The sequence below is a fragment of the Pongo abelii genome, chromosome 10 (assembly GCF_028885655.2).
Source record: "Pongo abelii isolate AG06213 chromosome 10, NHGRI_mPonAbe1-v2.0_pri, whole genome shotgun sequence".
Classification (NCBI taxonomy): domain Eukaryota; kingdom Metazoa; phylum Chordata; class Mammalia; order Primates; family Hominidae; genus Pongo; species Pongo abelii.
The window spans coordinates 25,818,729-25,836,862 of record NC_071995.2 but is presented as its reverse complement, the minus strand read 5'-3'; the positions used below and the strand labels follow the sequence as shown (position 1 = coordinate 25,836,862).

At 39.7% G+C, this 18,134-nt stretch overlaps 1 pseudogene; it reads right to left on the bottom strand.

The window, feature by feature from the left end:
• Window positions 1–539: 539 nt before the first annotated feature.
• On the bottom strand, window positions 540–12,542 carry LOC100457980 (lysine-rich nucleolar protein 1-like; annotated as a pseudogene).
• Window positions 12,543–18,134: the final 5,592 nt, after the last annotated feature.

Sequence of the window (18,134 nt, the reverse complement as noted above, 5' to 3'; positions counted from 1 at the left end):
CAGGCAATTTTATTACTTTATCCCTGAACTTCAGTTGCCTCATCTATAAGATGGGGATAGTAATAGTACCCATTTCATAATTATGAAGATTAAATACATTAAGGAAAACACTAGTATGTGCCTAGCACCTGCTAAACACTCAACAAAGGTTATCTGTACACATTGATATCTCAGACAGGGACGGAATGTTTAACAGAAAACAGGAGGTTTTAGCCACTCACTTGTTTTTCTGGCTCCCAAAACATGAGCTGCCCCGCCGCAGTTCGTCCAAGCCCATCAAGATAGTTGTCTTTGTCCTTAATCTCCACAGGTGTTCAATGTGAGCCAACTGTCAGATGGCTTTCATCTGCACAATTGAATAACCCATTTATGCCTAGTGTTCCATTATTGGAACGCTAAGCTTATGGGAGTCATTTATATCCTACTATTCAAGGTCATCACCAAGATCTGACTTTTCACACAAAATAATTTGTAACCTCCAGCATAAATGGGATAATCAAAGCAATTGTGGCAGTTGTGGGGAGACGAAACTCTAGAGTTTAATTTTCCAGCTTGACTGACTTGGAAGCATTCCTGTCAATATAAAAGATCTTGTTCGGGGCGGTGGAGAAGCCGAGGCCAGCTCTGCTGCTGTACTTTCAGCTCATGGCCAGGTCGTATTCCCGCTGCAGGCTCGGCTGCAGGCTCGGCTGCAGGCTGTCGGCCACCTTCTTACTGAGGGCCACGTTGGACCTTGCAATCGGGCTGGGTGGGGCGGGAGGGTGGGGGTAGGGGCTAATCGAAGGGGACAAGTTTTTGAAGCCACCCATAAGTTTGAGAAATTTCAGTTTCTGTTCCTTGTTCTCAAAACCAGCAGTATCCCACTGGCCAAACCGGGTTCCCGTCCACTTCCTGGTTTCAGAAGCTTCCGTTTTGCCTGACTCGCGATCAGTCTCTTCTTGCAAGGCTTTTCGCCTCACCTGGTCTATGTGCGGCTAGTCCATGTTGCCTTTCTTTTCCAACACCACCTCCAAGTCCGTGTCTGTTTCCTCCTTCCAAGGCTCTCCTGCTACCCTACTCCCTTTCCTTTTCTTTTTCTTCCTTTTCAGAGCCAGCTCCTCAATGACTGGCTGCTTTACCTTCTTCTTGGACTTCATCTTTTACTTCGCGGGGGCCTTAGGGCCATCTCCTATGGGGATGTATTCCGGAGCCTCCACTTTGACTGGCTTCTTTTTACTTCGTTTCCTAGGGCAGCTCTCCATGGACCTGGAGGGCTTGGAGTGGCCTGGGAGGGCGTCTCCCTCCTGGTGGATTTTTTTTTTCTTCTTCACCTTCCCACTGTGTTCCCTGGGGCTCTTGTGCCTCCACTTCTGCCCCAAGGCTACCTGTTCCTCACCCTCCTTCCCCACTGAGCAAGTGTCCACAGCATCCCCGACCTCGCAGAACCAAGGGTCCTGGACTGAGAAAGCTGTGGAGTCCTGGGCCCTCTTTTTTTCCTTCTTATGTTTTTTAAGCTTCTTGCCAACTCTGTTTTCTTCCTCACCCTGTCTGGGTTCTGGGGAGATTTTCACCCCAGAGGCATGGGACATGGCGAGAGATGACTTCTTCTTTTTCTTCTGCCCACTGAGGAACTCCAAGTAGCCAAGCACCTGATTCCTTGGGCTGGATGACTTCTCTGTCCGTCTGGCACGCAGCGTGGTCTCAGGTTCTACGTGCTCCTCGCAAAGGGTGCTGACAGCCTTCTCTTTCTTCTTTTTCTTCACTAGAGGCATTTCAGGTGCCTGCCTGTGGACCACACTCTTAGAGGGGACTGTGGCTTTTATAGGAGAAACATGGGCAAAGTAATCATCATTGTTTAAAATTGAATATTGAGTCTCTGGTTCTTTGACCACTTTCTTCTTCTTTTTCTTCTCTGGGATCCCAGGGCCCAGGTCTACTTTCCGGTGGGCCAAACTTCCCCGCCTCCACGTGAGAGCCGGCTCTGCCGTGACCCGGAAGTCCACTTTCGTGTCGCACGCGTGGCTTCTCTTACACACAAATTTTCTTCCACCTCTGCCACCCCTGAGACAACAAGACTGATACCTTATTTTCCTCCTCCTTTTGGCCTACTCAAATGAAGATGATGAGGATGACGACCTTTACGATGATCCACTTCCATCTAATGATTGGTAAATATATTTTTTCTTCCTTAAGATTTTCTTAATAATATTTTCTTTTCTTTAGTTTACTTTATTGTAAGAATACAATATATAATATATATAATACAAAATATGTGTTAATAGACTGTTTATGTTATTGTTAAGAATTCCAGTCAACAGTAGGCTATTAGTAGTTAAGTTTTTGCATAGTCAAAAGTCATACACAAATTTTCAACTGCATGCAGGGACAGCACCCCTAACCCCCACATTGTTCAAGGGTCAACTGTAATTGGATTAATATCTACTACATCTGTACTATTTTCTCTTTATTGAATTTGTTATTTTTTTTTTTGCCCCTCTTTTCCTGCATTTACTGGTTTAACTGAGCATTTTATATGATTTCATTTCATCTTCTCTCTTCATGTATAAATCATACTTTTTTTAAAAATTGTGATCTTCCCTAGATTTTAAGATGTAAGTTTTAAAATAATCTATGTCTGCCTTCAAATAATGCTATTGCACTTCAAATGTAGTGAAGATTCCCCATAGAAGAGTATTCCCAGTTCTTCCTTTCTCTCCCTTGTGACATTGCTGTCATTCATTTAATTTAACCATTTGCTCTAATCACCCAAAACATGAATAACATACTATTATTTCTTTATACCAACTATTATTTTTTAGATTACTTGATAATTTAAAAACTTTATTTACTTTTCTTTATTACTTCTCTAATTCTCTTCCTTTATATAGTAGACTCAAGTTTCTGACTTCTCTCATTTTCCTCCTACTTGAAGAATTTCTTTTAATATTTTTTGTAGGTCAGGTCTGCTAGGAATGAATATCTTCAGTTTTTGTTTGTCTTAGAAAGTCTTTCTTCTTCACTTTTGAAGGACAAAGTTTGCTGAGTATAGAATTCCAGGATGGTGGAATTTATTCTTGCAATGCTTTAAATTCTTTACTTCACTCCACTGTAATTCTTACCTTTGCTTTTCTGGCTTATTTCCTGTCATGTGGCTTCTTCTAAAAGATTTTCTCTGTGATTTTGGTTTTCTGCAGTTTGAATATGGTATGCCTAGATATGGGTTTTTAAAAGTCTTTATTCAGCATGCTGTTATCTGTGCTTCCTGAATTTGTAGTTTGGTAACTGTATTAATTTTCTAGGGCTGCCATAACAAATTACCTACCACAAAATGAGCCATTGATAACAACAGAAATGTATTCCCTCACAGTTCTGGAGGCTAAAAGTCTGAAATGCAGCTGTTAGCAGGGCCATGCTCCATCTGAAACTTCTCTAGGGAAAGTATCCTTTTTTGCCTCTTCCAGCATTTGGTTGCTGGTCATCCTTGGCATTCCTTGCTGGTAGCTGCATCATTCCAATTTCTGCCTGTATCTTCACATGGCCATCTTTCCTCTGTGTGTGTCTATGTCATCACATGACCTTCTTATAAGGACAGCATTCATTGGATTTAGGGCCCACCCAAATCCAGTATGACTTCCTCTTAATTAATTACATCCACAAAGATCTTGTTTTCAAATAAGGTCACATTCTAGGGTTCTGAGTGGAAATTAGTTGAGGTGGTGCAGTCTTCAACCCCATACAGTGTCTGTCATTAACTTTGGAAAGTTTGTGGCCAATATTACTTCAACTATTTCTTCTGCCTGTTCTTACTTTCTTCTCCTTCTGGTATTCCAGTGATGCATATGTTACATCTCTGAAATGATCTCACAGTTCTTGGACGTTCTGTTCTGTTTTTTCAAGCTTTTTTTTTCCTCTTTGCATTTCAGTTTGGGAAGTTTCTATTGACCTATGTTCACCATTTCTCTGTTCAGTCACATCCAATCACTGATGAACTCATCAAAGCCGTTCTTCATTTCTGTTCCAGTGCATTTGGCTGTTAACATTTCCTTTTGATTCTTTCTTATAGTTTCCACTTTTCTCTTTCATTACCCATCTGTTATTTTATGTTGTCTTCTTTTCCATGAGAGCCCTTAGCATATTAATCATAGCTATTTTAATTTCCATCTGATAATTTCAATCTCTAATATCAGAGTCTAATTCTAATGATTGCTTTTTCTCTTCAGACTGAGTTTGTCTTGCCTTTTGGCATGCCTTGTAATTTTTTTATTGAGAGCTGGGCAGGTTGTACTGGATATTAGGAACTGAGATAAATAGGGCTTTACCATGAGTGTTCATATTAATATAGCTAGGAGTCAGGCTGGGTTTGTGTTTGATGTAGCTATGCATGGCAGAGCCTTCAAATTCTTCTAGCATTCTTGCTTTTGTCTCTCCTGACTTTGGGCTTCCCTAAATACTCCTTCCCAGAGAAATATCTCTATCTTGCAATTCTTTAGCTATAATCCACTGTTATTATACTGACACCCTATTATGGTGGTGATAAAGTGTGGGTGAGGGGAGAACATTCTATAATCTGATGAAATCTCAGTTTTTTAGTGGGCCTGTGTCTTGGGGCTGAGACCTTCACGAGCATTTCTCCTGTGGCATAGTTTCCCTCTCTCGTCCCCTGTCCCCTAGCTCCCTACTCCTTTTCCTAGCTGCAGGACTCCCCATCTGTTTCCTTGAAGCCCTACTGACTATGTTTTCCCTCTCTTAGGTGATATAGGTGAGACCACAAGGCTAGAGGGGACTGGAGTGGGAGAAATGTCCTTCTCCCAACAGGAATAAGGCTCTGGTAGAATAGACTTTTGTTATGGAGAAGGCTCTGAGTGTGCTATTTCACAGTGATTACCTGTCTACTACCTTGCCAGTGCTAGGAGAATATGGATCTTCATCAGTGAGAACCTGGTGGAGTTCCTGGTCCACCAAAGTTGGGTGGGTGCTGTTTAAGATAGAACATTTCTAATTCTCATACTAGTCCAAAGTTGGGCGGGTGCTGTTTAAGATAGACCATTTCTAACTCTCATATTTGTTCACACACAGCCTCCAGCAAGTCATCAAAATTACCATTTAAATGTTTCTGCAAATGTTTGGCTTACCTTAATCTTCTGATTCAGGTAAGCAGATCTTGACTGTGATTCTCTGGATTACCTGTCTCTCCAGATTTTAGAGTAATGGTTTGCCCTGAGACCTGTTTTCTGATGGGTCCCAGAAAAGTCACTGAATTTTGGAATGATGACTTCTAAGCTTTATATGTTAGAGCTGAAACCAGAAACCTATCTGGAGTTATTTTTAATAATTTATTCATAATCTAATTTTCTGCTTATTTATAATAACAAATGTAAAAATCCTTTAAAATGTACAATAATCATTTAAATTTTCTTCACGTATCTGGTCCCATTTTCTTGAATAGCAATGCATACCACTGAGATTTGTTGTTATTTTACCTTTCCTGGCATTTCTATGAGGCAGATATGAGCTGTGTGACCTTGGGAAAGTTACTTATCTTCTTCGTGCCCCAGTTTCCTCATTGGTAATATACAGTATTAATAGTACTTGTCTTTTAGGATTATAATGGAGATTAAATGAGATAATGTATATAAAAGCTTAGCACCATAAATACCTGGCACAAAAAAATGTTCTCAATACATGTTAATTTCTTATTAACACTTTTATTGTCAATCTCACTCTCCAAATAGAAAAAATAAACTTAAAAATTCTTTTAAAAAATTCACCTCTTACTTCTGGATTGTTTGTTTTAGAATTTTCTTCACTTCGACCTGCAGCTGGTGGCTGAGCTGTGGGAGCCGTGGACTTGACCACACTGAAACTTGGTCAAAGTGCCATCATCCTAATTGTGTGCCAGGGCCACAGTTCACTGAATTAGTTCCTCTGAAGTTTCCTTTCTCCTCCTACATGCCAGCAGCATAATACAGCAAAGACAATTGCTTCAGATCAATTCAACATGAAAGTGGCTCCTGGAGAAAGGCACTAAATATTCTAGTTTGCTAGTCTTTTGCAAAATTTCGAAATTTAAAAAAAGAAGCTTTTTAGTCTTCAATTATGATAGAAATGTCGTATTTTAAGATTTCAACTGGCATATTTTAATTTTATTTTCTTAAGAAGTAATCCTCTCATTCTCAATTTTGCTAGTATTGTATTATATTGGGGTGTTGGTGATGGGGTGAGCAGTTTCAAAAAAGATTTTGCATGATTCAAAACTGTATAACCATAAGCTCATTTCTAAAACTCCATTTACAGCAGGGGCCAAGGCTGGAAGTTCTGACAGTGGCCTTAGGGGAGCATTCTCTCCTGAAAACCGTGGAGTTGAATGATGATGAACACCAGTGCAAACCGGGCACATTTAAAGAAATTAAACTTTAAAGGATGACTGAATCTTAAAAAGTCTTTACATGAACTTCCAATAGGCAGGATTTTGCAGAAGAAAAAGACAGATAGAAGAGAACCAGTTTTTGTGTCATAATTTCTTACATTTTTTTTGTTACATTCAATTCCATGAGTCTATTTTATTTTTTATATTATCATTTCCTTTCTCTTGAAATTATGGTAAATTTTCATAAACATATAAATGTTTTGTTGTTCAATGCTTTTATGCTGTTAGTGGGACAGCAAAGGTTTGTCTACCTAGTATGTTCCAATCTAATAGTCTATCCAAGAATGATGGTTTTCTAGGCTTTTATTTAATACATCCAACAATGGAATTCTATAACCTCTTGGTTATTTCTATGAGTGTATAGCATCTTTAATTTGGACCAATTGTTTTTATAATCCAATAGCACTTGATGTAATTACCTTTTAAGGTTATGAAGTACTTTTGTAGCCGTCACCTCATTTGATCTTTATAACAATGAGTGAGCAGGGAAGGGCAAGCAGCTGTTGCTAGATCCTGAATAGCCAAATGCACATACTCTTCTAGAACTGTGGGTATCAAAGTAGTCTTCTAGGAATGGTTTTTACATAAGGGTCTGATGTCTCCTGGTGAGATTTACAGAGGATTTTGCATTCCATGTTTCTAGGATTCTCATTCCAAAGAAGAAGACATCAAGTTTGCTCCTAATTTTTGGTAGTAGGGGTGCAAAGAAATTGCTAAATGTAGGGTACTCCAGAAGGCATAGAACTGACACTGAAGTGGGACAGAAAAATGACAATAGTCACCATTAAGGAAAGTCTTTTCTAAATAAAATTAATTCCTGATTCAAAGTAATCCCCCCACCTCCCTAGTTAGTTGATCATGATCATTGTACTTTCTTTTATTTTCTTTATAGCATTTACCACTCTCTGATCTTATTTTTTTTTTTTTTGACAGGGTCTCGCTCTGTTGCCCAGGCTGGAGTGCAGTGGCATGATCATAGCTCACCGCAGCCTTAATCTCCTGGGCTCAAGTGATCTTCCTGCCCCAGCTTCCCAAGTAACTTGAGAGTAGCCACCACATCTGGCTACCTTTTTATAATTTTTTTTTTTTCAGAGATGAGATCTTGCTGTGTTGCCCAGGCTGGTCTGATCTTTCTGGATGTTATTACTGACTTCCTTTGCATCTGTCTTTCTCCTCTAGAATTTCTGAGTTCTTGGAGCACGTACTTGATCTCTTTTTTATTTTCTTTTTTTGTATCACTGAATCCGTAGCCCCTAGAATGATAACTAGCAAACAGTAGGTGCTCCAGAAGTATTTCTCCTTGCAACATCAGTTCCAGATCTGGGTATGAATAAACTTAAGGGTAGTGCCTATTAAATGATCTTTATGCTGACCTTCAGGGAGCCTGCTGTAATTCCTTAGCCAAGAGGACTATAAAACTCTTGCTTAAAAATCTTTATGAATAATTTCAGTTGTTCATATTAAAAACCTCTTGTTCATTCAACCAAGTCCTGATCACTGAATGCCTAAATTTCTCTTAATTCTGTCTGTTTTTCTCACTTTCTCTGTCCTCAAGTGTGGCAGTTATGGGAGAACCTGCTTGAAAGAGTATAGTTGGCTGATCACCTCCAGCAGTAGAAACTGCTGATCTGCCATGCATTCTTGCGGAGACTCTGGTCTCTCTGGATTGCTTTCAAACAATAACTGAGCATGGTGGGGCTACTAGAGCTAGCCCTTCTATTCCCAACACAGAACTTTTCTATGAACAATCTTTATTCAGGATACGCGAATCCTGACTGATATGTTTGGCTCTGTGTCCCCACCCAAATCTCATGTTGAATTGTAATTCCCAATATTCGGGGAGGGACCTGGTGAGAGGTGATTGGATCATGGGGACGGATTTCCCCCTTGCTCTTCTCGTGATAGTGAGAGAGTTCTCACGAGATCTGATGGTTTAAAAGTGTGTAGCACTTCTTCCCTTGCCCTTTCTTTCTCCTGCTCTGCTATGGTAAGACATGCTTGCTTCCCTTTTGCCTTCTGCCATGATTATAAGTTTCCTGAGGTCTCCCAGCCATGCTTTTTGTACAGCCTGCAGAACTGTGAGTCAATTAAACCTCTTCCCATTGTAAATTATCCAGTCTCAGTTAGGTCTTCATAGCAGTGTGAGGACAGATAATACGCTGACCAAGCCAGACAAGACTTTCTTAGAGCCACAGTGCCATCTAAAGCCCTTTCCATCCAATCCTGCTTCCTTCCCTCTCTCCTTTCCTAGGTATCACATTGCATCACAGCCTGCCTAGACCTGTTCTCACATCCCTCACAGGCATTTCTCCCAACAAATCTCTTGCATATCTAATTCCATCTTAGCATCTGCTTCTTGGAGGACCGAGACTGCCATAGCACCATATTCCAGGCCATCTGCGTTTCTCTGTGTGTCACTGCAGCAGCCTTTTTACAGTCCCACACCTTAAATTTTTCTCTCTACTACTTCTCCGCATTGCAGCCAGAATGATCCTCAGAAATTACAAATCTCATCCCTTCCTTCCTTGCTTACACTTGCAGCATAAAGAAACTTCTTTAAAGATGTCTATAGGACTTATCTTCTAGTCTTACTCTCCTGCCTGTTCCTTTGCCACTCCTCATGGCTCTGTAATCTAAATCAACCTGTTTTCAGTTCCACCAATGAGCAGACGATGTTCACATCTGGTACTTGGGTCCATGGTTTTGGAGTTGTGCTCCTTCCTTTCACCTTTTCTCTGCTTCCTTTGGCTCACACCTGTTCATCCTTCATCTCACAGCATGGATGGAATTTCTTCCAGAAAACTTCCTTGCTCTCACCAAGTCTGAGTTAGGTACTCTCTCTATGTGTTCTTATATCATTTTTCATTTCCCATTTATATTGGTTACTATTCTTTAGCATATGGCAAAAACTGAACTTGAGCTAACTGGAGTCAAATAAAATTCATGAAATCTATTGGAAAGATACTAGAGTGGATCAAAATTAAGGGAAGAACCAAAAAAGGAACAATAGAAAGGCAGCTCAGATGACCTCTTGAGCTGGAATAATGGGCTCAAATGCCCTCAGAACTTTTCTCCCTCTCTTTCTGTGTGTTTGACTCATTCTTTTAGGTTGGTTGCCTCCATAAACTTGGATTCATGGCTGACAGCAGCTCCTGGGCTTACATCCTCACAGCTTGGGGCCTGAGTGAAGAAAAAGCTATTTCTCCTAGCTACAGATAAAAACAAACAAACAAAAACCAGCAAAGACTCTGATTGGCCAGTTTCTTTTGTGAGTCCACTTCTTTCCCAGTCACTTGCCCTGGGGGGTGAGCAACTCTACTATTGAACCATACTATTGAAGATACAAGTTTAGATCTTATATTCAGTCCTCAACCAATCACTATCTTCAAGGAAGAACATGAAAGAAAAGGACCATACAACTAAAGCAGTGGGAAAACCCACTCCCCTAAAAAATAGAGATTTTCAGAAGATGAGGAAGATGCTAGATTGAAAGAAAAATATATATCTATCTATAAAGCTTAATAACTGCATTCGGTTACAGGTAACAGAAAACAGCAAAATATTGGCCCAAAAATAAGGGTTTTATTTGCCTCCCATAATGAGAAGTCCAGAGGTAGGCAGTCAATGGGTCTTGGGAAACTTTCTAATCACTTCTAGAATCCAGGTCACTTCCTTATTCCTTCTGAGCCATCCTTAGTGTGCACTTGTCACTCCTAGCCATGAAATCGCTACTCTAACTTCTAACATCATGCCTATGTTTCGGGCAAGAAGAAGGGGAAGGGCAAAAGCATGTGCTCTCTAAGTCTGCTTGCCTTTTGAAGAGCTTTAAATAGAAGCTCAACTTAGAGACTTTTTCATTGTCAAGAATTGTGACCCTTGGCCACCTCCAGCTGTGGGAGAGACCTGGAAGCATAGGATGTTAGCTGGACACACTGTTGACCCAAACAAAATCATGACTCTCTTAATGAAAAGAGGAAAATAGATTGGGTAGGCAATTAGTAGTGCCTCTCTTGTAAGCCAGACAATCAAGGTTGGCTGAAAGGGTAAAAAAAATATATATACTTCCAGGACTCCTTAAAAATATCATTCACAGATGGCTTTCGTAGAAGGTGACAACAACAATAAAAAATAACTACAACTTCTGGGGCTTACAAAGTACCTGGGACCAACACAAAGGAAGTACTTGGGGTGGAGGGTGGGAACCCTAGTAATTGATGATGCAGGACTGTGTTCTGGCATGACATTTCTTAAGGGACTGGGATTTGATCTTACCCTCCTGTTACAAGCTGATATGTCTGCCTAACACGGTTTCATGGATGTTGCCACAGAACATATGAGATTCCTGAGTCAGACAAAGGACTATCGCCCATGGCAGAGCAAGCAGCATGAGCATCATTATGCTTGCATTGGTTCCTCAGGGGAGACATTGAGCTTGGAGAATCCACCATTTTAATGGAAAGCAGTAAGCAAGTCTGCTTTTTGCCTGGGAGGGAGACATTACTTACCCTCTAGGTTGCTGCCTGCAAACAATCTGAGTAATCGTCTGGGTAAAGAGCAATTGGGGCATTGCATTTTTGGCAGGCCCAACAAAATGAGCAGGGATGCAAAAGCCTATAGGAGGACTATTTCTTAAAACAATTCATCCCTCAATCCTATGCAGTATTAACTTCCAGTGAATTTTTATGAGTATACCACTTTGTTGGTCACTCTGATGAACTTGACCTACAGAGGTTGGGAACGAATCTGTTCAATTTGTTTTGTATAGCATTTAATAAAGGGTTCTATTAACCAAACTTTAAGCAGTAGTATGAGGTCAACCAGAAGTCTCTATAGACCTCATCCAAGCCTCAGAGGGTCCCAGTTTCAACCAACTCTGAGTAAATCTTAGGGGGACCAGTATGTCTTATGTTAGACAGCCAGGATGTAGTATAAATTCAGTCAGTTATCCATTACTACTCACAGAAGTTTAAATGATCTTTGGTATTGTTGTCCATAACTACAGGGAATTACCAATAGAACGATCCTCATTTGTAATGGAGAGACATTCATGGCTCACTTTCCTTTGCATAAAAACACAGGTCACAGCAGTCAGGGATGTGTTGTGAAATTTGATTTGGATCACCAATACCTTGTTTCATTTAAGCCACCTGAGTAGTGTTACCAACTAGTTGCAGCCTTGATGTTACACATGGCATAACCCAAGGATGCTAGGGCACCAGGAGAAGCAGATGAGTTTTTATCAGCCAGAATGAGACAAGGTTGTGTCAATCTGTGTGTTTGTACATATTCAAGAGGAGTCTATGTTTGAAGCTTCTCTCTTTCTTTTCTTTTTTTTTAGAGGCAGTGTCTCACTTTGTTGTCCAGGCTGGAGTGCAGCAATATGGTCATAGCTCACTGCAGCCTCGAACTCCTGGGCTCAAGGGATCCTGCCACCTCAGCTAAGGCCTGCGGTAGCTAAGACTGTAAGCATGTGACTCCACATTCTCCTAATTAAAACATTTTTTTTGTTGTTGTTTTGTAGAGACAGGGTCTCCCTATATTGCCCAGTCTGGTGTTGATCTCCTGGGCTCAAGTGATTCTCCCAACTCATCTTCCCAAGCCGCTGGGATTACAGGTGTGAGCCACTACACCCGGCCTGAAGCTTATCTTGATGGCAGAACAGTTTGGAGCCAGCCAAGTCCTCATGAGTTTCTCTGATTTTATAGCATAGAGATGGGGATGATGAACCAGCAGCGTGTTGTATTGCCGCCTTCAGCTTCTTGCCTCAAGCAGATCATGTGATTACTTGCAAGGCTGTGGTGCTGGGACAAGGAGAGCATTAATTGTTCCTACCTCACACCTAGCACCTTTCCTGGTCTGAGGTGTTCTCTCTCTATGTCTGGGCCATTCCCTCTCCAAGTGTGGGAGTTGTTCTTCTTTCACAGCCACAAAACTGATGTGTCCACCCCACCAGTTAGAGCTTTCCTTTTCCCTAATCACCTCTGATCCAGACTTAGGTTTTTTGTCTAGAAGGAAGAGGTACACATGAGACAATGCATTTTCACAAAACTTACAGAGACCCATTATGCTCCCCATTTTGACCCGTGTGGGCCATGTAGGGGAGCTCAGTGAACAGTGTACTAAACCAAGTGGTCATCGTTCTTATGATCTATGACCTTGTTAAACCCAAGAGATAATCCTAGCAGAATTAAAACTTGAATCCCCTAGGCCCACTTTTGATTGGGCTGCACCCAAGGAATGGATTAAACAGAATGGCCCAGAGGTGCCGTCAGGGAAAGAGAAACATGGTATGCTAAGGAATGGCAAGCATTACAGGCTACACACACGGTGGGATCACATGGCAGATGAATAGCCAAGCTTGGAGAATCTGATGCTTTTATAGCCAGCATCTACTCTTTGTTTTGGAGGGAGACATTATCTCATCCCTCCAAGTTTGATTATTGCAAACATAACCCTGAGAAACAGCCTGGGTAAAGAGTGGTCAGGTCATTGCATTCTTGGCCTACCTGGCATGACGTGCAGCAGCAGGCGAGACCCATAGAGGAGTGTCTCTCCTTATAGGAATCAAAGAAATGGTCCTCAGAAACTCTTTACTGTTTTCACTGATAGGAAGTTTGACTTAATATTACTCAGTGCCCTTGAGAAGGCCCCCAGTAAAATGTTCTGGTTTGGTCTTAGTTTCAGGAATAATTGGGCTTCTCCCTAACAATTGTAAATATTGAAATGGACTCTTTTTCTTCCTTTTGGCTGCTAGAGAGGATGAAGTGAAATGTGTGGCTCAAATCTAGCACAGTCCCTGGCACAACTAGGTCTTCCATAAATCATGTTAATAAGGATACAGAATTTTAAAGTGAGATGTACATTTTGTGGCTCCATTTTATTCCCCTGTTCTCTTATCCTTTTGTCTCATTTTCACAGTTCTTTTAATATAAAACTGTAACAAAGATCCATAACTCTTATTTCCAATAAGCTGGAATTCATCTCTGGGTCTTCTACCTTCTATTCCAGGGCTCTGCATTATGTCTAGTTCTATTCTCTTTGAAGTTGGAGAACAGCTGGTTAATACCTTTATCTCAAACGATTTGCAAAGAAGTCATTCAATCACCCTTCACCTGTCTCCTCCTTCCCTTTGGTTCTATTTCCAATGGTTTAGTCAGTTTTGTTGTTTTTCTCTGTAATCCAGATTCTCTTGTGTTTTGTGCAAGTAGACTTAGACCTTGCAAAAATAGCCTTTATTAGATGTTACTTTGAGGATTTCTTCTCATTTTCTTTCAAGCCAATTCAACATTCTTAGATCTTTCAGCTATGTATATTATTGGATAACCAACTTAAAGCAATTTTTATTTCCACAGACAATACCATACTCATTTATGGTATTGTCTATGTCTCTATCATTTATGTCGCTTGCCCCTCACCTTGTTTTAGATAAATCTTGTCACTATTTCTTTCATTTTTTTTTTTTTTGGATTGGAAAATTTACAAGGCTTTCTATGTTATAATTTCCTGCCATAGGAAGGCAGAAAAGTGCATTGTTAGCCCCTATGTCCAGGTAAACACTCAGCATTCAGAAGCTGCCAGCAGGAGTCAAATATTTTTTATTATATAAGAGTTTGATCATTTACTTGCTTAGGTAAAAAATATTAAATATAGCTGAAAATTTATTGGACCTATTGCATGGTCAAAGAGATGGCTGACATAGAAGAAGTGGTTCATGACCAAATCTGGTCGGTGGAGTAGTGATCCAATTGATTACTCTGTCCTGGAGCAAAACTACCTGGATAGTAGCCATTTTGTGCATGCAAAACAGTTTAGTTTGAATGGAAACATTTAATTTGTTCTTTTTAAAAAAATCGACCTATGAATGAAGTTCTGAATTTGATCAGTATCATAAGAAAATTGGGGTTAGAAGTCCCAGATACTTAGAGACTAAAAATGTATTTGCTCTTCAAATAATTTTCTGAGATTCAAATAAGAAGGACATTTGTTTAAGTGATATTTTTAAACACCCTCTTTGTTTTATGTGCTTTTCTTGAGCTTTCATTTGTTCACCATATTTCACATATTATATAATGCAATTGGTGACAACATATTGCAAAAATTTGGTACCACCAAAATTATATTTGATACCAAAAATTATAAAGAAGTAACAGAAACAGGAGTTATCATGAGTTCACAGACCCAAATACCTAAACCCTACTGGGACCCAAGCTTAAAATATTATTTCCTTGCATGACAATTAGTTCTGTTACCAATTTTGAAGCAGTGAAGCATATGAATCATTCCTCTTTTCTTTATAAATAAAATCAAGGTATCTCATTGCATATAAACCTCCTCCTCTATATATTTATGATAACATTTTATAGCAACTGAGAACACAGAATATATCGTGTAAGCTAAGTCTGAAACAAATGCACATATTGAAAAAAAAGTATACGTGTAAAACTACTTCCCCCACATTATATACTCATTATTTAAAATTAAAGGAAACAAGTAGAACTGAAAAACAGTAAATTAAGAGACAAGATGTGGCGACTGTGAGTTGTTTCACTTGAATAGAACCAATTTTGTTTTTCCGTCTGGTTTTGCTCCCAGGAAGGAAAAAATTTAACAATCAGAGTAATAAACACTTTTCACTTATAATAAGAGCAATGTGACTGTGGTTTTGGTTGTGCAAAGTATCTGGGTTTTATACATTATTTCCACTTTTCAAAACTGTGGCTAAAGAGAAGTTTATTCTAAATGCATACCAAAATGGGAAAGTTTTAAAAACTAGAATTCATTCTTTAATATATATGCTGCCTCCCATTTCAGTCAACGTCGGCAACAAAACCAGTGTTGGCAGTTTTACCAACTGTTTTTCACCAGTTCAGTTGAGTCTGCCTCTCCGTTGTTAATATAGTACTACCGATCCTTAATTCATAGAACCACAGGGGAATGTTTAAATAAAAGAACACTCGATTTCATAGTAGTTTTTAAATGAAAACATATGTATCTGTAATAGGGCTTTAAAAGTTTTTTTTTTTTTTTTCAGTAAGAGCTTAATGTGTGGCATCTGTTAGGTATAGGGTGCCTTTTTCAGTTTTTCCAAAGAGGTACAGTAGAGCCAGGAAAGTTAATAGTTTTGATGTCTATATCTCAGATGTTATCGGGTTTAAGAATGCCCAAGGAAGATTATTGTCAGTTATTTCTCCTTCCTTAGATAATCCCTTAAATATTTTAGAAGAGAAGGAGCGAGAGAAGATCTCAAAATACTTTTTCACCACTGGCTGGTTTTGAGAAGCTCACTTTCCAAATTTGATATGCACATTGCATTTGATGAGACAGGTAAATAAACCTGTCTCATCAGGGACTCTTGGGTTCCTTTGAAGGGTATCAGTGTTTGGGACCATAATTGCTAAACTTAAAATCAACATCGTAACATTGTATGTTACTCTCTTACTAACAGAGTGAGGGTTGACAAACTACCCTAATTTAGAAAAATATAAAAATGGATAATTCATAACCATTAAGACGACATATTTGGTCTCTTGTATCACCTAAATTTCCCTCTATCTCCTAAGTCACAGGATTTTTTTTTTTTGAGACCGAGTCTCACACTATCGCCAGGGCTGGAGTGCAATGGTGTGATCTTGGCTCACTGCAACATCCGCCTCCCAGGTTCACACGATTCTCCTGCCTCAGCCTCCCGAGTAGCTGGGATTTTAGGCGCACACCACCACACCCAACTAATTTTCTGTATTTTTAGTAGAGATGGGATTTCACTATGTTAGCCAAACTGGTCTCGAACTCCTGACCTCGGGATCCACCCGCCTCAGCCTCCCAAAGTGCTGGGATTACAGCCATGAGCGACCTCGCCCAGTCGTCACAGGATTTTATACTTATTAAGATCCCTCTCTTTCTTCTTTAGCATTCCCAAGTAACTTGTCTCTGCTATTTTTAATGTATATGACCGAATAAATTCAAAATGAGTCTTGTGAAAATAGGCTAAGGTCAAACATTGTATACTTCTAATATCTCCTAGCACTCCCTGAATATCTCCAAATATGTTGGAGGGATTGAGATGGACTCAAAACTTATTTGAGAATCTTGAATACCGTGGGCAATGTAAAGCCCTCTCCTATAAATAATATTTCTTGTTGCCTTGGGAGGCAACTAGAATATGATGATGGAAATGATACAGAGGTCAGTTATATGCCTTTATTTCCCCCATATTTTGAGAGCTGCATATGGTATATATCTGCCCATAAATTTATGTATGCATATTATATATACATCTGGGTGCATATATTGAAAGGCAGTATAGCGGAGTGGTTAGGGAATGGGTCTGGAAGCCAGATTACCTGGGTTTGAAGCCAGGCTCTTTCACCTGCTATTTGTATAACCTAGGGCAAGTTAGTTACATAACCTCTCAGTGCTTCAGTTTCCTTATCTGTAAAATGATACAATAAAATTATGTACCTCATGGAGTGGCTGTGAGGATTAAATACATTTATATACATAAAACACCTAGAACAATGCCTGTAAAATGACAGGAATTCAAAAATTGTAGCTACTTAACAATATATTGTATGCATTATTAAATACATCATATGGATACATACTTATGTGTATATATATATAATACGTAATCACCTTGCTTCCAAAATAAGACAATTTCATATACATAAAATATATATATAAATGTCATATATATGTACACACACACACACTCCATATATAGCACATTTCGATTTTCTTGGAAATTTCGGTTATCTAATGACCAACGTGAGTGTGGATACCAGCATAGCTGATGACTAGCACGAACATAGTATACATTTGATATTTTATATCTACCTATTTAATGAAATAATACTTGCCACTGAAAACTGGCCCTAATATAACATGTACATGGCATCAAGGTGAAGTGAAAAAGCTCAAGCATGACACTGGACAAGTCTGGATTTGCATCCTGGGTCAGTCACTTAAAAACTGCATGGTCTTGGACAAGTCACTTAACCTTTCTGAGCTTTAGCCTTCTCATCTGAAGAACAGGGATGTAAAATTTCTTGCAAGTTTGTGGTGAGAAGGAGAGACAAAATACATTTTTAAAAAAGCATTTGGCCAACATCCTGGTACATAGCAAATGCTTGATAAATGGAAACGCTGATCTTTAATGTGTCAGTCCCGCTACAAATTATGGTATTTTTTTTTTAAGCCCAACACAAACAAACATCCCACTGGAAGTTTTTGATCAGCTATGCTGTTGCTGTATAATGATCATGGTTTAGTCTTAAGGGCATGTGGTTTCAATAACTATACGTGGTTGGAAGTTATGCTGCCTGTAGGAACGAAAGGGGGAAAGAGATTGGTGTAATTCAAGTTTCACCAGTATCTCACTAGGCAGTTTTGGAACTTTGTGCCTTCTCTCCCTCTGGCTTCCCTTCTTCTGCCAGTAGGAAGCCTGGTGGCCCCAGAAACTATTACACTCAAGAAGCAGTAGAGGCTGAAAATCTGCGGAAGTGGCACTGCTTTGCTTGGTGGGATTAGGTGAAGCAGGTAGGTTCATAACCTACTGGCCAGGTGCCCAGAGGACTTTTTCTTCCCTGGGTGTTGTCTGAGAGAAAGGGATTACGACCCAGCAGATGTTCACTGTAAATGACAGTTCCTTTTCAAACGTTAAGTATGTTCATATAAGTAGTAGTGAGAGGCAAGTTGTTTTGTAGTTGGGCCCCGTTTGCTTCTTGCACAG